Here is a 23,139-nt window from a genome sequence, read left to right as displayed (position 1 = left end):
TCACGAGTATATTAACCAAGTACTCCTGATAATCGAAAGAACAGAATAAATATCAGATTCCAAAAAACAACAAAAAATAACTCTGACAACAGAATGATTTTTTTCCAATTGGGTTAATATTAGTATCAGACATTGCTCTACAAGCGCTTACCTGATACTCAAGCCTCCCCAAACAGAAGTTACAACAGTGATAACAAATACTGAGTGCTTACAATGCTTAATCCTCACAATGAACCTATGGTGTAGGTACCTTTATTATCCCCATTTTACAGAGAAGATAGATTAAACTTGTCCAAAGTTCCATAGCTAATAAATCACAGACTCAATAATTGAACCCTAGGGGCACGTAGGTGGCTCAGTCAATTAAGCGTCCAACTCTAGATCTCAGTTCAGGTCACGATTCAGGGTCATGGAATCGAGCTCTGTATCTGGCTCTGTGCTGACACTGTGGAGACTGCCTGGGATTCTATCCCTTCCTCTCTGCCCTTCCTCTGCTCAAGTGCTCACACTCTCTCTCAAAATAAACAAACATTTTTGGGGAAAAAAACCAATTTGAATTCTAACAGTCTGATTCCAGCACCTACCCATTAGTTTGAGTGAAATTAAAATTTGCTGGATAATTGGTAATCTACAATTTACAGTTAAGAGGAAAATACAACTGCCTTGCTCAAAAAGAGAAGAAATTAGATAAATACATAAATGAATCATTTATCTGGACGCCATTTATTCTAGCACACTTAAAGAATAATGAAACCCACTTTGCTCCTCCCCCAAACCTGATCTACTTAATGAATTCTCATCCATTCCACAAAAATGCATTAGAACACTACAGAAGTAGAGAAGAATGGGCTCAAAGTCTAAAATTTGGGTTTAAAATACTTCAGGGATGGTGCAAAGCACATAATCAAAGAATATTCAAACTCTATTATTTTCAGTATATGCTTCACCAGTACACTTCACTAATACACTGAAGTTAGAGGAACCATGCTCCAAATCTGAGATTACTAATTTGCACAAGGATATTCAATTCCATGTACAAAACTATTTGTTAATTGAGACCACGTATTTAATCAAATTTTAACTTGAGTCTCTCTTTAATGACCATTTGGTTCCTAAAAACAAAGAATTACACCAACCTACATTATAGTACTTTTATAGCAAATAAAATCTCTATTTAGAAAAATCTGTATTCTTGTAGTCAGAGTCAGTTCATGGAAATGCTTGAAAAATGGAAACCTATATTTCGAGAAATGTCTTTTCTGGTTCTGTAAGAGTTTCATAGAGTTTCACTGGATCCTGTTGAGTACAATTCCAACTAACTGTTACAACTAAATTCAGTATCAAAGTAACAGTGCTTCAGATTTCACATTCTGCCACTTCACTAATAATGGTTACTTATTCTCTTGAAGCCTTAGCTCCTCATCTGTAAAAAAGAATAATCACAGAACATGTTTTCCTGAATTGTTTCAAGGAATTGTGTGTGGCACTCAGTTAGTGTTAGCTATGGTGACCAGATAAAAAGTCCCTAAAAGATCAGTACTGGAGAACAGCTCTCAACTATATACTTGTACAATCCAAGTAATTTAAGAATTTTTGATGGGGGGGAGCTTGGGTGGCTCAGTTGGTTAAACATGTCCAACGCTTGATCTTGGCTCAGGTCATGATCTCACAGGTTGGTGAGACTGAACCCCCCCATTGGGTTCTGTGCTGACAGTGCAGAGCCTGCTTGGGATTCTCTCTCTCCCTCTCTCTCTGCCCCTCCCCTGCTCATGCTCTCCCTCTTTTTCTCTCTCTCAAAAATAAACTTTAATAAAAAAAAAAAAAAAGAATTTCTGGGGCGCCTGGGTGGCTCAGTCAGTTAAGCGTCCGACTTCAGCTCAGGTCATGATCTCGCAGTCCATGGGATCAAGCCCCGTGTTGGGCTCTGTGCTGACAGCTCAGAGCCTGGAGCCTGTTTCAGATTCTATGTCTCCCTCTTTCTCTGACCCTCCCCTGTTCATGCTCTCTCTGTGTCTCAAAAATAAATAAATGTTAAAAAAAAAAATTTTTTTTAAGAATTTCTGATCTGGGTGCCTGCCTGGCTCAGTCAGTGAAACATGAGATTCTTAATCTCACACTTTGAGCTCCAGATTGGTGGGAGAGTTTACTAGAAAAAAATTAAAAAATAAAATGCACTTTTGTCATGCACTGTAGGTGCTCAATAAATACGATCTGAATGAAAAAAAAAATAGAATCTATGATCTTTTCCAAAATCCATTCTTGCCAAGAAAGGTGAGAGGATCCTTCTGTATTGGACTTCAATTTCAGAGAATCTGACAGAAGTAGTTTCACTTAAAAAAAAAAAAAAAAAAAAAAAACAAACCTCTTTATTATAAACTCCAAACACAGTTTCAATTATTTTCTTAAACTAAAAATCTGTGTGCACAGTAATGGTGAAAATCAATAGGTAATCTGGACCTGAAATTCTTTTTACAGAATTTTTGTCACAACAGAAATTGGCTCTGAATAAAAGACTTTAACAAATCAATGGCAATCCTTGTGATATTATCCAATGAGCACCACCTCATCCCTTCAGGGTCAAGAATAAGGTACTTTCCCAAATCTGCCAGTATTTTTTGGAACTTCATACTGGCTTACAACTCAGTTTACGTTATCTTTTAGCTCACTAGTAATGTGACATTGGAATCAAAGTATTAAAGTGTCAAGAATAACCGTTTTAAAAAAATACATGAAGACAGAGTGAACCCCAATGTAAACTATACACTTTGGATGATAATGATGTTTCTTTTCTGTTTTTTTAATAAGTTCATTTATTTATTTTGAGAGAGAGAGAGAGCATGAATCAGGGAGAGGTAGAGAGAGAATCCCAAGCAGGCTCCGCACTGCCAGTGCAGAGCCCAATGCAGGGGCTTGAACCATTGAATCATAAGATCATGACCTGAGCGGAAGAGTCAGACGTTTAACTAACTGAGTCACTCAGGTGCCCGGATAATGATGTTTCAATGCTGGTTCACTGAATGTTATAAATGTACCATAATAATGAGGAACACTGATGATGATGAAGGTTGTGCTTGTGTGGGGAGGAGGCATGTGGGAAATCTATACATTCCTTTCATCTTTGAAGTGAACCTGAAATTTCTCTAAAAGATGAAGTCCATTAAATTTAAAAATACATGTATGAATATAGTGAATTGTCTGGCATTATATAATGGGATAACTTTCCTTCTACCAGGGTTTTGGGAAAACTTTTAAACATCAATTCTGCAACCAACAGAAGTATTGGTACATTCAATCTCCTTTACCATGCCAAAGCATCCACAGGTTAAAAGAATTAATTTCAATACTATCAGTTTTTTAATGCACCATGCATTTTTGAATAGTATTTGTCATTCCCTGAAGTGTTGGAGATCACCAAACTACAGTATAAAATCTAGTAAAATGTGGCTTTTTTAAACTTTCCTTACTTTGAGAGAGAGAGAAAAAGTGTGAGTGGAGTAGGGGCAGAGAGAGAGAGACAGAGACAGAGACAGAGAGAATCCCAAGCAGGCTCTACACTGTCAGTGCAGAGCCCAATGTGGGGCTTGAACCCATTGAACCCCAAGATCATGACGTCAGCTGAAGTCAAACACTTAACTAACCAAGACTCGGGTGCTCCAAGTGTGGTGTTTTAAAATAGCAATTAAGGGGGTGCCTCAATGGCTCAATTGGTGAAGCATCCAACTCTTGATTTCAGCTCAGGTCATGATTTCAACGGTTTGTGGGATTGAGCCTGCTTGAAATTCTCTCTCTGCCCCTCCCCTGGCTCTCTCTCTCTCTCTCTCTCAAAATAAATAAAAAGTTAAAAAAAAAAAAGGTATGGGGTTTGCAAATTAAAAAAATAAAATAGCAATTCAGTGACCGATAATAGAGTTGACAGGGTAGACGAGAGTCTCTGGGCATAAACACACAATTTCTGTTTCCTATACATACAAACCTATTCTTAGAATGAGGTTAGTCTTTATTCACATCTGAGAATAGAATAAAAGCAACTTCCTTCTAAAACAGTTACCTATTTCCACTTTCTATTTGCCATATGGCCCACAACTACGTACCTTAGAATATACTGCTCAATATACAAGCACAGAAGACAAAGAATCCTCAAACCTAATAATCACATCTTCCTAAATTCCTCAAAAACTTACTTTTAAGTACAAAAGCAGTAATATCACATGTGTGAATGTAAAATATCACATGTGTGAAGCATAATACCTGTAAAGCATAATACCACATACTCATGGATTCTAAACCTTCCTTCTGTTAAAAAAAAAAATTGCTATCTACATTAGTAATTTTTAAACTGTGCTCCCAGTAGTCCTCAATGGAGTTGAGGAGTGAGATATTAGGAGAAAACAGAATCAGGGAAGTTCACAAAAGACAATGAAAGACAACATGTTCTACAAATTTAAAAGTTAAACTCAGAAGCTGCCTGTTTTGGTTTTTTTTTTTTTTTTAAGTTTTACTTTTGAGAGAGCAAGAGCAACCAGGGTAGGGACACAGAGAAAGAAAGAGAGAGGATCCAGCAGGCTCCGGGCTGACAGCAGAGAGCCCGATGCAGGCCTCAAACCCACAAAGCATGAGATCATGACCTGAGCCAAAGTCGGACACTTAACTGACTGAGTCACCCAGGTGTCCCTGAAGTGGCATGTTCTATGTGGTAGCTACCAAACGGGAAAATGACATTAAATGGAACACTACTTAGCAATATAAAGGAATTATTTTATTCAAATGTTTACTTATTTTGAAAGGAACTATTTTTTTTTTATTAAAATGTTTACTTATTTTGAGAGAGATAGAGAGAGAGCACAAGCAGGGGAGGGTCAGAGAGACAAAGAGAAAGAGAATCCCAAGCAAGCTCCATACTTATCATGGAGCCCAACGTAGGGCTCAATCTCATGACACTGAGATCATGATGTGAGCCGAAAGCAAGAGTCAGATGCTTAACCGAATCAACCACCCAGGCACCCCTAAAGAACTACTGATAGATGCAACAACTCCAATGAATATTAAGGACATTATGTTGAGTGAAATAAAAAATCCAATTCCAAAAAGATCACATACTGTATAATTACATTTATGTAAGAGTCTTGAATGACATATTATAGAAATAGAGAACAGATCAGTGTGGTTGTAAGGTCCAGGGAAACTTGTGGAGATGGAAATGCTCTATATCTTAACTCTGGTAGTAGATACAGGAACCTTACAAATGTAATAAAAATACAGAAAACTAAACACACACACACACACAGGAGTAGAACTAGGGAAAGCTGGACAAAATGGATAGATTGTATCAATGTCAATATTCTGGTTGTGACACTGTACTACAGTTTTACAAGACGTTACAATTAAGGGAAACTGGATAAAGGAAAAAATTTCTCTGTATTATTTCTTAGAAATGCATGTACATCTTACTTCAAAACTTAAAATTTAATTTGAAAAAATGACATTAAAATTGTGGCCTTCAAACCTGTTTTTTTGAGTATTGACAGAAATTTTCTTATGAATGAAATCTTTATTTTTTTTAGAGAGAGTGAAAGGGTGAGCACACGCATGGGAGGGGGGCAAAGAGAGGAAGAGAAAGAGGTGTGGGGGGAGAGAGAGACAGACAGACAGAGAGAGAACCCTAAGCAGGCTCCATGCTCAGCACGGAACCTGAAGCAGGGCTTGATCCCACAACCCCGGGATCATGACCTGAGCTGAAATCAAGAGTCTGACACTCAACCCACTGAGTCACCCTGGCGCCCCACAAATGAACTCTTAAACCATAATCTAAGCATGTATTTTAATTCCAAGATGAAAATTAGCTTTAATCTACTATGCTTTCTCCGGTTGCTGATATCAACTTGAAGTACTGTGTTAAGGAGGCCACAGCCAAATATAACAGGAGAAGGCCTCAAGTAATCAGTAATGTCTGCTAAAAGATATAGTAGGCATTTGTACCTCATATTTGCTATGTCTATAGTTAAAGAGGGTGGCACGGAAATGGCCCTGCCTGAACATCCTCCCACCTACCACATGACAAGCCTAAGGCTTCCTGGAGAATAGTTCAAAAATCACTGGCTAAAAGAAAATACTTACAGACTCATCATGTGACATGAAAAACTTACTTGATTGGTACACTCTATCTGCCTAAAGCAGAAAAGGAAAAATATGCTCCCAAAAAGTAGTGTTAGAGTCTGTTATAATTAAAAAATCAAACAAAAACAACAAAAAACCCTGCATTTATCTTTTAGTCAACCCGTACAGACTATTGGGCTGGTTCATTCTTGCTTTTTCAGCCTTGAAATAAGTATGCCATTAGGTAAGGGCATAATTTTTGACTGAAACAATAAAAGATGGCAATAATTTTATTCTCTCATTCTTCATTCTAGTCTCAAGTAAAACAACGTCCCCTCCAGAATGAATTATTCTTTCTATCACTATTTTGAATCATTTATTTCAGACTAGAGAACGTGAGCCCTCTCTTCTTCCCCTATCTAAAAACAATGTGTAGCAAAGCTAATTAATAGGATTCAAACAAATCTTTCTGTCTCTACTGTCTACATTTTATTATCTCAGACTTGGGCTGTCAGAATAATTTTCTAAGTGGTCTCTCTCTCTCCCTATTCTAACTTGACCTTTAAACCAATCGTTCTCAAACATAAAATCACAAACTGCTACTTTTCATATACCTGGGGTTAGTAGTTGAAAATTATGGATTCCTAGGCCTTACCCCCAGAGATTCTGATTTAATAGGTCTAAGATGTGGCCTAGATGTCTTATTTTTTAAAAAGGCATTTGCTCCAGCCCTTTATTCTAGAACAACTGCTTAAACTCTGAACAGATTATACTTCAAAGCCCACAAGTCTCCTAGTCTTGCCCTCTTCAAAAAAAGAATAGTAGCTCACAGTAACTCCAATTAAATTCCTAATCTTGACACTATCAGGTTACCTTGTTCCACACTAATATTCCAATATATAAATCCTCTGATTATGCCAGTCTTTTTCTATTGCTGGCGTTATCTTTTTTCATCCCCCTTCAAAATTTCTAAAGTAATTTTCCTTTACATATAACCATTCCACCCAACAAAAATCTGATTAAACCTTCAGGGATCATTTAAGCATTAATGCTTCCTTGAAGCATTCTCAACTTCACAACTTAGACTTCTGTGATACAAAACTAGCTTTGAGGTCTCTAGCAGATCAACCTCCTGAGGACTATTTTCTCAATAAACAAAAATTTAACTAGCTGAACTCAAAAAACTATTTGAGCCATAAAATTTGTCCCATGCTAATCTCTTCCCTTGTTAACCTCCCAAAGAACGCATTACTTGCTTTTTAAAAAAAATTTTTTTTCAATGTTTATTTGTGAGAGACAGAGAGAGACAGAGCGTGAGTAGGGAAGGGGCAGAGAGAGAGGGAGACACAGAATTCAAAGCAGGCTCCAGGCTCTGAGCTGTCAGCACAGAGACCGACGCAGGGCTCGAACCCACGGACCGCGAGATCATGACCTGGTCCGAAGTTGGATGCCCAACCGACTGAGCCACCCAGGTGCTCCCGTATTACTTAACTTTTTTAAAGTACTGGTTTACATTTCGACCTATTATTTTGAAATAGCTATTAGATATTTAGTTTCCAAAACTGGATCATCTACTTTACCCCATACCAAGAAACGAGGTATTTATATTTTAGCTCTCAAAGCCTAGAATGTGGTGACAACACCACCTAAATTATTCCTGATTATATCAAATTTTCCTCACCCTAACACACTTAATCCCCTTCTCCTCTTTTAGATGAACAGGAACACATCTTAAAACTAAACAAAAAATGTGCCACAGAAGAACATTATTGATTTTCTTCTGAAACTTTATTTTTAATAATTGCTTCTTTCTGTTATTATTTTTAAAATGTGGCTGTCCCTAAAGGCTCAACCCTCTCCATTATTCATCTCCATCAATCTCAGATTTTACCATTCATTCCCGTTTGATTTCCTACTCCCAGCCACCTATAGGATGTGTACCCATTTAAATATCTGCCATCATTGCAAAAATTAAACTTTCAAACTGAATCTTTTCCACACGCTTTCCATTCCATTTCTTGTCAGTACCCCATTTTCCCAGCTCCCTATTTAATCCTTCTTTTTTCTAGTCTCCTATTATATCTGCTCACCTTGCCTTTTGTGTCTCCTCAGTGTTTCAGATTCATTCTTCCTCAGTTTCCAAGGCCCCCACCATCATCTCCATCATCTGAATAATTTCCAATAATCAACAACCCTTCCAGCGTATCAAGTTCTGAATTTCTTGTCTCCAAACAATGGAAGAAATCTTGTGTATTTTTAAGCACTTATCCCCCAGATTAGGACTATTCTGTCATTTTAAATGTAATAAACTCAAATTCATCCACTCAACATATTTATTGAGCATATACTATGTTCTGGATACTGCTCTATGTGCTAGGGAATGAGCAGTGAACAAAATTAAGTTGGCCTTAAGCACCCCCCCCTTTTTTTAATGTTTATTTATTTTGAGGGAGAGAGAGAGACAGAGTGTGAGCAGGGGAGGGACACAGAGAGAGGGAGGCAGGCTCCAGGCTCCAAGCTTTCAGCACAGAGCACAATGTGGGGCTCAAACTCATGAACTGTGAGATCATGACCTGAGCCAAAGTCAGACACTTAACCCACTGAGCCACCCAGGCATCCCTGCCCTTAAGGTCCTTTTATCGAGCTAAGGCAATTAATATAATCAAAGGTATCTTAGAGTAGTTTTAAATAACTGCCTTTGATAACGATTTGTGTATTCTCATTACTGAGCCAAAAATTATTCCTTTATAAGGATCAATAGAATGCTATGATGATTTTTTTCAAATGATCTGAATTCAAATTCTTGATCAGTCCCTCTTTAGCTTACGTGACCGTCAGTCTTTCTAGGCCTCTCATGAAAAATGGGTAAAATTCTACCTTGCAGAGTTGGTATGTTCGTGCCTTCCCTCTTTAGAATTAAAAGCATGAAGTTCATACTACTCAATCCAATGATAATTTAATCAACCCCAGTCATAAAACTGTTGACCACTAAGGCCACCAAAATAGTGAAAAAACAGCTCTACTATTGTAAATACCTGAAAAGATATCTTCTATTCCACGTTTAAAATATTTACTATAAAAACCTTAAGTCTAAAACAAGAGCACTTTAATTTCTAAGTATTAGCCTATAAATCTGCAAAAGACTAGCAAAACGAATAAGAAAAAATACTTTCCATGTTTAAACCACTTATTTCTGCAGCATTTGCCAGACAGAGTCCTTTTAATCCCAAGACTTACAGAATTCAACGATCAAGTTCTTCCTCTTCATACATTAATGTAAACAGAAAAATGAAAACAAAAAACTGGAAATGAAAGGACAAGTGCATAACAAGTAGAGAGTTGAAGCTTAGGGAAAAAGCATCTTACTCTCAAGAATAAAATACAGAATTACTAGATCTAAGCCTCCATTAGGAAAATTACTCAGATGTACAAATTTCATTAACTTATTATACGTCTTGTTCAAGACGATCTTTTAAAGTAGCTTGTCTTGAACAGGCATATAATCACTGAAAAATTGTACAATAAAGGGAAAAATAAAATGTCAAGAATGAAGTTGGTAGATGCAGGTACTATTACTAACCAGTACATTTGCTATGAGACAGGCTACATCCACGTTCCCTTTCCAAATTACTTTTAAAGACCTTTCCGTCTTTACAGATAGAAAACATTATGTATACACATAGGTAAAAAAAATAATAATAATTAACATGTACTGAGCTGATTGGCCACCCTTATAAAAGTCATTTGTATATAAAGAAATTGCTGTGTGAAGTTGGGGACTGAACTAGAAATACTTTTCTCCAAATCCTTAATGAGCCATTAAATTTAGGAGGCAAGAAGCATAAACTTTAAACTTCCTATAAGTGAACTTACAGGCTATACCAGCAGAATCTCTTTTTAAAAATCCACCATCACTCTAGATTAAATTTAAATGATAAATATTAGTTTCTCAGATATTCTCAAAGTAATTACACAATAAAATAACTTGTGTCTTTTGGCACAATACCGTGTCCATAAGATCTGCCAGTTTTTACTTGGAATTCAAAAATCAAAAAGTTATTACATTAGTGTATAATTAATAAGTTATTACTAACATACAGCAACCACATTAACAATATACCAAACTATTGCAAGCTAAAATTTGAAAACCACACAAACTGATCCCAGAGTTATTAGCCAACACAATCAGTTACTTCCCTTAGGAAATATGTGCAAGATCAGCAAGCCAAAATCAGTAGCACCCTAATGCTTTCACATAGAGGGCATTCAACTATTTACTACTGAAGGAATCTAGTTTACAATATTAACAGTTAGAAGAGTCCTAAAGAAGAGTAGAATTTAAATCTCACAGATAATATTAAGATTACTGGATCCTGATACATCAATGAATCTATTCAATTCCATGGACATGCGAAATCTGTCATTTCATCTAGGCAGAATCCTACAAACCCAAGTAGACAAAGCACAATCAGACTCTGAAACAGCATTTTAATTCTTTTTCTTTTGTATGTATGTGTGTGCGTGGTGTGTGTGTGTGTGTGTTGTCTAGCAGTGGGCTTCACTGAGAGTAACTGGAATTGAGGGGAGTATTAGTTTCCTAAGGATGCCGCAACATGACCACAAACAATTCTAGAGGCCAAGATGTCAGCATGAAAGAGCATTTTTATATTTCTAAGATACTAAATGGAAAAAAAAAATGCCAGAGAATACAGTAAGATTCATCTCCTTTTGGACTGAAAAAAAAATCTGGATTTATATATATAAAAAACAGTAACTCAAAATTGGTTAGTTCATCAAAGTCAATTAACCTGGACAACCATTTAAAAGTTACGTATACCTTATAAACACTGAACTTTTTCATTTAAAATATAATTCATCAATATTTTAATGTCAAGCCCAAATGTTCTCTTTGAACATGGCTCTGCTAATTGGAATTTTGGGTTCTCATTATTGTATAAACCCTATCTATAATGCATTGTCTATAATTTTTGGTTTTAGATTATTTCAAGGTAACAAATTACTTAGACACCTGTGGAGCAATGAGAATGCAGATCTCCTTCTCGATTTGGATTTGTATTATTTTAGTTACCTTACCCATACCTAACAACTTTCTTTGACAATTAATGTATCTTTAACAAGTTTTCCAAAGTAATTAACTTAGTTTGTGTCAATTCTCAGGGATGCCTGGGTGGCTCAGTCAGTTAAGGTTCAGACTCTTGAGATCAGCTGAGGTCAAGATCTCAAGGTTTGTGGAACTGAGCCTCTGTCAGGCTTCGTGATAAAGGGAGCCTGCCTGGGATTCTCTCTCCTTTCTCTTTGCCCCTCTCTGATCACGCATGCAGGCGCGCTCTCAATCTCACTCTCTCAAAATAAATAAACTTAAAAAACAAATACAACCCTCTTTTCACATTCATTTATCAATGGTTTAATTATACCTAATAATATAAACACAAGTACAATGGGATTAGCCAATTTGGAAACAAACATAGGACTTTTATGAGCATTGAACTCCACAAATGGAGGCAGCACAAAGTTTACATCATTCAACATTCAATTGGCATTAATATTTTTTAAGTATTTTTTTAATGTTTACTTATCTTTGGGAGAGAGAGAGACAGAGTGCAAGCAAGGGAGAGGGCCAGAGAGAGAGAGACACACAGAATTGGAAGCAGGCTCCATGCTCTGAGCTATCAGCACAGAGCCCAATGCAGGGCTGGAACTCATGAACCACAAGACCTGAGCTGAAGTCGGACGTGTAACTGACTGAGCCACCCAGGCACCCCCAGCATTAATATTTTTTAAATGAAGGGCACTTGGGTGGCTCAGTGGGTTACACATCCAACTTTGACTCAGGTCACGATTTCACAGTTTGTGAGTTCGAGCCCCGCATCGGGCTCTGTACTGACAGCTCAGAGCCTGAAGCCTGCTTTGGATTCTGTATCTCTCTCTCTGCCTCTTTTTCTCTCAAAAATAAATAAATACATAAATAAAACATTAATTTTTTAAAAAATATATTTTAAATGAAGGTAAGAATCTTCTACTGTATCTATGTAAAACACTTTAGGAAAAATATAGAAGCTATAAATAGTGATCACCTCAGCATATGAGAGACACTAGGGATGGTTCTGTTTTTTCAAGAAACAACTACAACACAAACAGCTGGACAGCCTACTAAGAATTGTACACATATTAACACTGAATTCTCAAAACGACTGTATAAGATAAGCTCTATTGTTACCTCAATGTTGCAGATCAACAAACTAATGCACTAGAAGATAACTTGCCCAGGTCACTAGGCAATACAACCTGGTTCGATTGTAGTTCTAGTATCTACTCTTAAGCCCTGTGCAATATTGCCGCTAAAGAAGTATTGTTTGAGCTCTTTTAATAAGCATATAACACTTGCATGATCTTAAGAATTGGAGGGGATAAATAAGCATGTCCCAGTATGTCACTCCCCAAAGCAAATTTTTCAGCAACTTCCCCATAAAGGCCATAATCTTTTATCATGGCATTCAAGGCTCACCGTAACTTGATCACAATTTGTACTGCTACAATTCCAATCCAAGACTCTTATCCAAATAACTCGTGGGTTCTGGAAACCAACAGATCATCTTGAATTAGGATGCACAGAAACACTAAACATATAGAGTCTATCACATGACATTGCACAAAGTATTCCCTCATTCAGAGAATCTAAAAATAGTGGCCTGGCTTCTCAAGAGGGCAGTCAGCATGGTTTCTTGGAAAAGTTTAAAGCATCAAGAATCATGACCTAAATTTCAATCCTTGATCAACCACTATCTAACTATATGACCTAGAGAAAATTATTTAACCTCCCTGGGATTTGGTCTAGTTGTAAAATAAAAGGAAAGAACTAGAACAGTATAAAAATTTCTGAGACTAGTAACTAAAATGCAAATTCATGGCTCCACTAGATGTAATTAAGTAGGTCTGGAATTGGGCCCAAGAATGTTTAATAAGCACTCTACATAAATAACACATGGGGTCCCTGGGCCACAATGAAAAATAGCTCACTAAAAGATCTCACCAATCAATTCTAACTCTGGTTTCTTAACTTCAGTCAATAGGGTACGCCTGGGTAGCTCAGTCAGTTAAGTGTCTGACTCTTGATTTTAGCTCAGGTCATTATTTCATGATTTGCGGGTTCAAGCCTGGCATTTAAGCCTGCTTGGGATTCTCTCTCCCTCTGTCAAAAATAAGTGAATAAACTCTAAGAAAAAGAAAACATTTTAACTTTAATAGGGTGCTATTTTACATGTCCAGGATGGGGGTTGTGGCCTAAAAGAAAATCCTGTTTATCATAGGATTTGCTTTTGCACCTTTCACCCTGTACTTTTTTAAGATAATGGGTAAGATTTGGTAGTTTTACAAACTGAACTTTCATTCTCTTAAGACACAGATAGATACAGTTGATTCAAATGAGTTTTAAATTAATTAAGCACCTGCAAAATACTAAGAATCAACTATATCATCTTATTAATCCTCCTTATTTGAAATATGATTACCTTAATTTTCTCCCAAGGAAAATTTTTTTTGTTTTTATTTTATTCTTGAGAGAGACAGAGTGGGAGTGGGGTAGGGACAGAGAGAGAGGGAGACACAGAATCTGAAGCAGGCTCCAGGCTCTGAGCTGTTGGCACAGAGCCTGACGTGGGGCTCAAACTCACAGACTGTGAGATCATGACCTGAGCCAAAGTTGGACACTTAACTGACGAAGTCACCCATGTGCCTTGAAATTTTAAGTTTTAAAAGATATAATCTCCACTCTACAAGTATTCACAAGTCTCAAATTTTCTTCTCCCATTCTCTCTGAAAATTTCCAATCAAATTAGTAATTTTCATTCACATCAGTAAAATATTCAAATTATCATCCAAATTCACTATGAATATCTTGCTATCACTATACAAAACTGATAAAAGTATCACTATAATGTAATTAAAGTTTGAATCAGTGTTTTTCCTGTTTCTTGTCCCTTTCTTGTCCTTCTGAACTTTTCTAGAATGAGTACTGTATTTATTCCAAAATCACGTACCACTTTGTCCTAAGAGTTATAGATGTTTGAAGCTCTGCTTTGTTAAGTGTACCATCTCACTAACCTTTTTTAAAGAGCAAACTTGGGGACGCCTGGGTGGCTCAGCCGGTTGAGTGTCCAACTTTGGCTCAAGTCATGATCTCAAGGTTCCTGAGTTAGAGCCGTGAATCAGGCTCTGCACTGTCAGCACAGAGCCGCTTGGGATCCTCTGTCCCTCTCTCTCTGGCCCTCCCCGGCTCACGCAGGTGTGCATTCTCTCTTTCAAAAATAAATATTTAAAAATAAATAAATAAAACATCAAACTTGCATGTATGTTAAAACAAAAAGAACTTATCTCAATTTCAGAAAAAAAATACTTTTCTTCAAAAGAATTACTTCAAGGATTTTTTTTTAATGGAGGAAGGGGAGTAACACCATAATTAAAATATGTATTTTCAGTCTTGTCTTAGAAATCAAAGTGCTAGCATTAGTAGCAAATCATAAACCTAAACATAACTGTAATTCAAAGCTCAGTTGGCAATAATTCTAAAAGCTAAATAAGGAATTGGAACGTCATAGTTTTTTAAAAATAATTTAACAACCTAAGCACTTATTTTCTATATTCTGAATTTCAAATTAGATCAGCATTCAGAAAGCTATTTTAAACCCACATTTATGTAGAAAACTGTGCAAGAATAATATCTGATACTATCCAAATTATCTACACTTTCCTTCAATTTTTTTCATCTGTTTTTGATTACAAAAGCTATCCATATGTCTCAGAAAAATCAGAAGAGAAAAGAAAACCCCCACAATTCCAATTACTCAGACACAAATCACTGCTAAGAACTTCGGTGTATATACAGACGCAAAGTAAAAACTTATTTAAGCAAGAATCACCTATAGACACTAAATCTAAGAAAGTATGACAGGGACCAGAATATTTACACAATCTCAAAATATCTTTCCACAAATTACTTAATAAAGGCAAAATGAGAAACAGTAACTATACAATGGAAAAACTACTAAACACCTTAACCCAGCGATCAAAATGAACATACTGGTAAGGGGCAAACAAAAATGATTAAAAAAAAAAAAAAAGCCCACATACTGCTTATCTAGTATTCCAGCCAAAAATGCAAAACCTGAATCTAATCATGAAGAAACCTTAGATAAACCCAATTGAGGGGCACTGTATAAATAGCTAGCTTGCCAATGTCATGAAAGACAAAGAGATCAGAGAACTAAATGCAATCCGTGATCCTGAATTGGCGACTGCACCAGAAAAAAAAGTGCTAATAAAGGACATAATTGGGACAACTGATGAAAACGGAATATGGACAACAGACTAGATAAAAAGAATTACATCAATGCCAAACTTCCTAAGTTTAACCACTCTGGTTACCTAAGAAAAGATGCTTGATCTTTAAAAATGCATATTTAAGTATAAGACAGCATCTTATATGCAATCTACTCTAGTTAAGAATTTTTTTTTTACATGCATAGAGAGAATAATAAAGCAAAGGTGACAAAATGTTAAAAATCAGGGGATGTGAATAAAGGGTATAAGAAGTTTTGTAGTATTCATGTAACTTCTGTAAGCCTGAAATTACTTTAAAATAAAAAATTAAGGGGCGCCTGGGTGGCTCAGTCGGTTAGGCGTCTGACTTCAGCTCAGGTCACGATCTCATGGTTCTGAGTTCAAGCCGCATTTTGGGCTCTGTGCTGACAGATCAGAGCCTGGAGCCTGCTTTAGATTCTGTGTCTCCCTCTCTCTCTGCCCTCCCCTGCTCTCTCGCTCTCAATTAAATATTAAAGAATTGTTTTAATAAAATAAAAAATTAAAACAAAAAAACTGGTATTTTGGGAGTATTCCTCAAAACACATGCATATATTTATATATAATACTTGTATTTTTAAAATTAAAAAGTGGAGGGGGTGCCTGAGTGGCTCAGACAGGTGAGCGTCCAACTTCGGCTCAGGCCGTGCTCTCACAGCTAGTGAGTTCAAGCCTCGCACTGGGCTCTCTGCTGTCAGCACGGAGCCACTTCGGATCCTCTGTCTCCCTCTCTCTGGCCCTCCCCCTTCTCTCTCTCTCTCTCAAAAATAAACATTAAAAAAAATACATTTAAAATAAATTAAATTAAAAAGTGGAATCATCAATTTGATACTAATTATTTAGTTGTAGAGGCCCTCTCGAGTACATTTGAACATCCCTGAAAAAAGGCAATTGTTCCACGATGAATTAGATGTCCGTCTCTTACTCTCCATCCAAGCAAATTCCCCCACACCACAAATACCCACCCTACCACCATCTCCTTAACCAGTCACAGCTAATTAAAGGGCTCAAGATGGAGCACAGTGGCTCACTGACACCTTGCCAATTCCTGTGAGGTCCAACGGTACTTTTCTTCAAAAAAGTTCTCTAAGATTTCCCTATAGTCTTATAACAAATCTTTTACTTAAGCTGGTTGGATATGATTTCCGTACCCTGCATCCAAACAAACCCTGAAACAGCAGGCTTTTAAGGAGTAGAAATAAACAGTACAAGGGAAATAGCAGCTACTTAAATTCATCTTTTGTCTGTGCTTGAAAAATATGGTTTTGCTGGGGGCTTAATGGTAAAGATGTAATAAGGCTGTCAATTCAGCCAATTACACAGATTCACTTAAAGAGAAGCAGCAGAAAAGCAAATAATTCAAAAGGAACAATCTTATTTTCTCAAGAAGAGCTACTATGTATCAGACCAACCTCAGACCCCCCCCCATCAATTTATAGCTAATGAAGCAGAGTCCCAACCATTCAAATCAGTCACATCAAGAATCTTCCCATCCTTTGCAACATCGTTAAAGAGAAAATGGGTTTTCAAATTCCTGAAACTTGTCTTTCTTTGAATGACATATAAAGCAGGACAAGAGGAATTTAAGAGGTCTCTCTGTGAAATCAAAATTAGAAACTATTATCTTTCAATATTAGTCGGTGAAATAAGAAAAAATATTAGGAAAGTGTATCTTTCTCATATACAGTGTCCCAATATGTAAACTTTTGAAAAAACAAAACTATTTTCTGACAACATCCTAAGTGAGAATAGTTCATTCTTTTCACCACATTCCTCACTTTTTGCTAAAAACCACTGATACTAGGTTTTACATGATTGTTAGACCAGTGAGACAAATGGGAAAAGATTTAATCTTTAAATTTACTTAACTCAATTAGCAATAATCATGCCTCAGATAAACCTCACTGGCTACAATACTGCCACTGTGCAAAGCTAAAAACTTACTTAACTCAAATAAGTTTAAAATAATTTATGGTAAATTCAGTTAAAAGTCTTTAAATAAAAATTATGTTTTAAATACCTTTTGAAAACAAAAGCCAAAATAGATTTAAAAATTAATAAAATTTTTTCTTGTCTCAGATAAAATGTTACATAATATAAGTACGTGAACTTGAACTTTACGTTAGGAGTACCACAAACCAAAACTACCTCAATCCCATTGTTCTATTACTTAATTTTATGCCACAGGCTCAGCCCTTAAATGCAACCAAGTTAGCTATAACACAGGTGTGATTACTTAATGTTCTTTCTCAATAATAAACTTCAGGACCAAGATGTTCATTCCTTTGGATTAACTCTAAGCAAACATCTAAGAGTTGCTAGAAAATTCCCTGTCTTCTCCAACTGTAAAACTAGAACAAAGAAAGCTGCATAAATCATTTTGTTTCTCAGGTCCTGTCTTAAATCCAAATTTCACATTTGAAATAATTTTAAAAGGCAAAAATAAATATTTTAACTAAAAATAATAGATGTGGACTTGATTACTCATTGAATTATTACATACTATTTATGCATTAAAAGTCATAATGTCTGTTTTCAATGGCATCTTAATTGAACACATCAAAAAAGAATTCTGACTGACCTGTTGCATTGAAAAGTTCAAGATCCCAAACAGCTCAACTAGTTTTTGTAAATAATCAAATCAGATTTTGCAATAAAGTTGTAAAATTCACCTAACAATATAAAAATAGCTTTCCCAAACTGTCTTAAAAATAAAATTTGATTTATGACCCCTCTAAGGAAAAAAAAACTGATTTCATATTAAGTGAAAATATTATCAAGTGAAATATAAGACCCACCTATTTTCTTGACTCTCACTTAAGTAAAAAGCATCCTATTTACTAACGGTTAATAAATACTTCTCATAGTCTTAAAGATACAAATAACATTTAATTAAGTTAACCTGAGTCATCATCATTTTGACTTTTTATGTAGAACTGATCACAAATGCTCACAATAACAACAAAAAAATTCTTTTGGTTAATTCCTACCTGTCTGTAAAATACTGTTTAATGGCAATAGCAAGATTTTTAGTTAAATATGGTTACTTCAAATTTGGTGCACTAAAAAACTATTTTCAACCATAAATATTGCTCTTCCACATTAAATAAGTTTTTAGGTAATATATACTATCCTTTTAATATTAAAAAAAAAATAAAGCTCTTCCCAACATTTGTACATTACAAGAGACAGTAAAAAATTGTGAGCCACTCCAATTTCAAACCAGCCTAAAAGCTAACATTTATACAGCAGCACCTAAAATAGTATCCTTATTTTGCCAGCCAATATAAAAAAAAATTTTACCACAAAATAAAAATAATTCTATAGTCAATATTAACAAGTCTCCCTGAATACAAGTATTAAACGCTTTTCCTAACATGTAACAAAGAAAAGTCCGTGATTACCCTGAATATTTGAGATGTGTTTGCTCAAACGAAAGCTTTAAACTCAAAAAATAATTGAGCACCTACTCTCTATTGTGAATAAATCCTTTGGAAATAAAAGCTAATTACACATTACTAAAATATTTTTAAAAAAATAAACAGCATCTTTTGTAAAAATTACATACTAACATTTCTTTAGCAGTTTGTGGTAGCTCTTCAAAGTCCTTTTGGTTTTCTCCATTTTAAACACACAATGACAGTACACATTAAAGTCCTAGTAGTAACTTCCAGAACTAAGCAGAGCTGTTAGGATTTACATAACACACTTTTAAAAATAAAACCATACGTTTAAGAGTTTGATGCATGAAATGGGTACATTATTCTTAGAAATAAAAAACCAATTTAAGAAGTTAGACTTTCACTAAGACCACTAAGGTTATGTGTTAAAGGAAGAATTTCTCCTAACTTATTAATTGGCTTTTCCCCTCACTTCCTCATTTTAGATCCAAGAAGTCCTAGAGCTTGCTTTAGTATATACATGGAAAAATTCTCCAGCTGGAAGCTCTAAGACAAACAAGGCAAAATTGTGAGGGAGTTATCAGAAATCTTAAGAGTTGAAGGGAAATACAGCAGCCCTGTAAAGGTTCTAACTTAAACTGAGATCAAAGGGATCCTATAACTTACACTGACAACAAAAGGGAAGTATGATCAAACTACAGTCTCTAAAAATAAAATTTGCTCACCAATTACATTATGATTTTCTACAAATCCACTTAAACAGACAAACACCTAATCCCTCAACCTTAGCTACCCTAAGAACAAAGACTATTTGACTAGTTTTCCCCCAAGAGACTGAATGTTTCAAAACTCACTCAGAAAAAATTGTACTTAACCTTTTTAAAAAAAAATTGCCCCTACAATTTCTAATTTAAAACACAGATGGTCAATGGGGTACATACACATTAACAAAAACCAAACACTTACAGCCATGTTATTTATAAAGTAACCATTTAAAAGAGTACAATACATTCAAAAAATATATCAAAAGAAACAAACAAAATACAAAGCAATGAAGCAGGCTAGTATGAAGAAAGCTAAGAGTCAAGGCAGCTTTTCTTATAATTTCTAACTTGGTATTGTTTATTTGAAGCCAAATAAGTCCAAATGCTTTGTGTGTCTAGAGCTGATCAAGGTCACTACCAAGAAAAAACAATGGTTGTATACAGTGTTCCTTTCCATGGCTACATAAAATAAATTTTCCTAAGAGTATACTGATTTCCTACCATAGATAGCAAGTTTAAAGTACCAACCTTCTGAACCACAGATTGTAACTACTCAGTCCATAAAATAAATGCAAAATCCTTACCCAGCAGTTATGGATCTAGACTTATACGATCAGAGCACATACAAGTGAGTATTGACCCCAAATCCCTACATAAACTCTCCCACTACCCACCAACATTTCATTTCATACTAAAATATTCCAAAGATTCTAAGTACAGTTGTACACTGTCTTCCATGAAGAAACTAAGGCAGTGATTGCTACAATTATTTTGTACAACAGACAACTAGTTCATATACGAACTTCATGATTCCCTTATTCCGTTGTAAATATTGGAGCAGAATTTATTGTGGAATAAAAGAATCATGAAAGGGTGTGTACTCTCCAACCTTTTCAAGAACTACTAGATTTCAATAACTACTCATCTTTCAGTTATTCCACATCAGAATGGTCATTAAATGCCATTAATGGCCCACTGATATCTCGCTGCTGAGTCCAGGCCAAAAAGATCACCCTTCCACTCCAAAAATAAATTCTAATCATTCCCACTTTTAAAAATATTGTTAAGTAACACCATTTAATTTTCTGCCTCCATCTATAAGATACTGAAATTAGCATAAAATGGATTCAAGACTCTATATTATGGTATGGCTTTTATTTAGTCTATTAAAACAGACTAAGTTCCACATCCCATAATAGGTAAATGGGTACAGGGCGGGGTATCAAGAACTAAAGCCTTACTTTTTTACTTACATAATTATGATTGCATGCTATAAAACAATTTTAAAAGGCAGCAAAGCATGGAGCTTCACTTCATGAAATATACAAACTTAGAAAATGCATAAGGAATGCTTAAATATATGAGAAACATGGATGCAAAATATAATAGTGAGAAGAACAAGCATCTCCACACCCAGTGAAGTAACAGGTTTAGGCTTGTTTGTACAGCTCCCTAAAAATTAATCTGAAAGAGTACAAAAACCAAAATTCATAAAATTGGTCAAGTGTTGGATGGGAAACATTACACTCTAAATTAAAACATCTACTCACACAAAATGTTGCACTTATACACTTATTCAACATTTAACTGACTTTAGCACAGTGAATAAAAGACACTCGGATTAAACGAGCAGGAAACTAATATTTGTCCCAAGTAATTTTTTTTTGAATATTTAAGTGCACCCATCCTCACTACTCAAATTTCTAAGGCTACCTGAGTGTTTTTTATTATTTTTTTGGAAGTGGTGTCATTTCATTTGCCTCTCAGGAAAAACCAACAAAATTAATCAACTAAAACACAGCGTTGTAATTTGCAGTAAAATCAACACATTTTTGTAAACTATTCGGGAAAGAAAAGCAGCACAGTCTTTTCATGTAAACATAATAAGCCTGTAATATGCTGCAGACAAACGCACTGCATGGGGTGTGGAGGACCCGAGCTGATTAGATTACCACAACATCAGCCTGGGGCCGCCATTTTTAGAATCTGTAAAGGACAAAAGAGGGAAATTTCACTTTTTACTTCCCATCTCGGAAAATAAGGGAAAAAACGGGACTATTTTCCAATTAGGTATTGATGTCTCCAGCCTAGAGTTGAATGCACCTCACTTAATTCTCTCCAAGGTCTCCAGAACTCCAACACCTTACGTTATTCACATCTCTAAAAGGGGGGGAAATAGGCAAAAAAAAAAAAAAAAGAAAAAGAAAAGAAACCAACCCGGGATTTACTCCAAAGCGAACTCTAGCGATTTCTCTTCGACTTTAAATTATCATTCTTAAGACAGACTTTAGCAAGAACGGATCTCTACGGAACTGAGGCCAGTGGAAGAGAGCACTCCGGATTGTTTTTTCTCTCCCCCTCCCCCGTTTAGCACAGTGAGCCGTTTGTTTCTCTTCTGTATCTGCTGCCACAGTGTTTGTGCCAATCCCTTGGTCAAAATAAGCTTTTCTGAAATGTGCCATATTGTGGATTCTAAGCCTCCGGTACAGTAAAGGACGGCGATAATGCAAGCGGAGTGGGGGAGGAGACTGAGAAGGCTGGGTACTGGGGTGACCACCTCAGGGGCGGGTTTACCCTCTCCCGGAGAGGATGAGGAGCTGTCTCGTTCTCCCACAAAGGGAGATAGAGACCCAGAGCGTCCTTTTAACCCCCTTCGTATTTACCTGAAAATTATACCAGAGACTGCCAGCCAAGAAATGGGAGACGAAAATGGGGCCTATACGGCTTCTGAGCACCTGAACAAGATGCGGTCGAGGAAACGGAGAGCTGGCAGCTCCTGGGACCACTTCGACACAAACCCTGCTAACAGTCACAAGCCTCCCTCCTCACCCAAGCGGCCTTAACCCGCTGCCAATGAGGAGTGCGCCCCCTCCCTAACTCCCACTCTCAAGGGGGTTTAACTGCCAGTTTCCCCTTTCCCCAACCCTAAAACCCGCCATAATGCTCCCTTTCCAGGGACAGGGAAGAGAAAGGATAAATTCGATTGAACCAAGCAACGTCTTGCCCCAGCCCAGACACCTGAGAGGCAGCGTCGACTCCCCCCAACACCCCCGGAAGGATAAAAATGAGAAAGCCCCCTCCCTCTTGAAACACGCGTCCCTCCACCCCGCAAACCCCAAGAACTCCCAAGGAGACGACAAGCACTGACCTGCGATGTTCACACAACAGACACCCGAACCCCGTTATCTGCTCGACCCCCAAGGAGTCTCTCCACACCTCCGCGAACAGACGACCCCCCGACAGCAGCCACTGCGGACACAGGACCCGGCTCCACACACCCCCTCCCCAAACAGCAGCGCGCAGCCTCTTCACCAGCAATCAAGGAGTAGGGGAGGGGGCACCCAGATAGTCAACAGGAACGCAGAGGCGACGGCAAGGCTGCTCAGAGTGTCTATGCCCCCTCTGTTGCCGCTCCCGAACTCAGGCACGGTCTCCGACTCGGCCCCCTGCGCCCGCTCAGTGTCACTGCCTCTCGCTCTGGGAAAATGGCGGCGACGGCGGCGGCG

At 36.8% G+C, this 23,139-nt stretch overlaps 1 protein-coding gene and 1 pseudogene across 4 annotated transcripts in view; both read right to left on the bottom strand.

The window, feature by feature from the left end:
• The window catches only part of KMT2E (lysine methyltransferase 2E (inactive)), a 99,061-nt gene extending 76,139 nt beyond the window's left edge, over nt 1-22,922 (bottom strand). For 2 of the 4 annotated variants that reach the window (XM_027071700.2, XM_053218597.1), the window contains exon 1: nt 22,782-22,918. The gene's annotated coding sequence lies outside the window, so the exon portion shown is untranslated. Of the gene's footprint in view, nt 1-14,214; nt 14,409-22,781 lie in introns of all 4 variants that reach the window. The other 2 variants (XM_053218595.1, XM_053218594.1) reach the window with 2 other exon arrangements.
• LOC113603087 (uncharacterized) lies at nt 17,337-17,402 on the bottom strand (annotated as a pseudogene).
• Nucleotides 22,923-23,139: the final 217 nt, after the last annotated feature.

This window comes from Acinonyx jubatus, chromosome A2, assembly GCF_027475565.1.
Source record: "Acinonyx jubatus isolate Ajub_Pintada_27869175 chromosome A2, VMU_Ajub_asm_v1.0, whole genome shotgun sequence".
NCBI classification, from domain to species: domain Eukaryota; kingdom Metazoa; phylum Chordata; class Mammalia; order Carnivora; family Felidae; genus Acinonyx; species Acinonyx jubatus.
The sequence above is the reverse complement of the archived record's forward strand: the minus strand, read 5'-3'. Positions and strand labels throughout refer to the sequence as shown.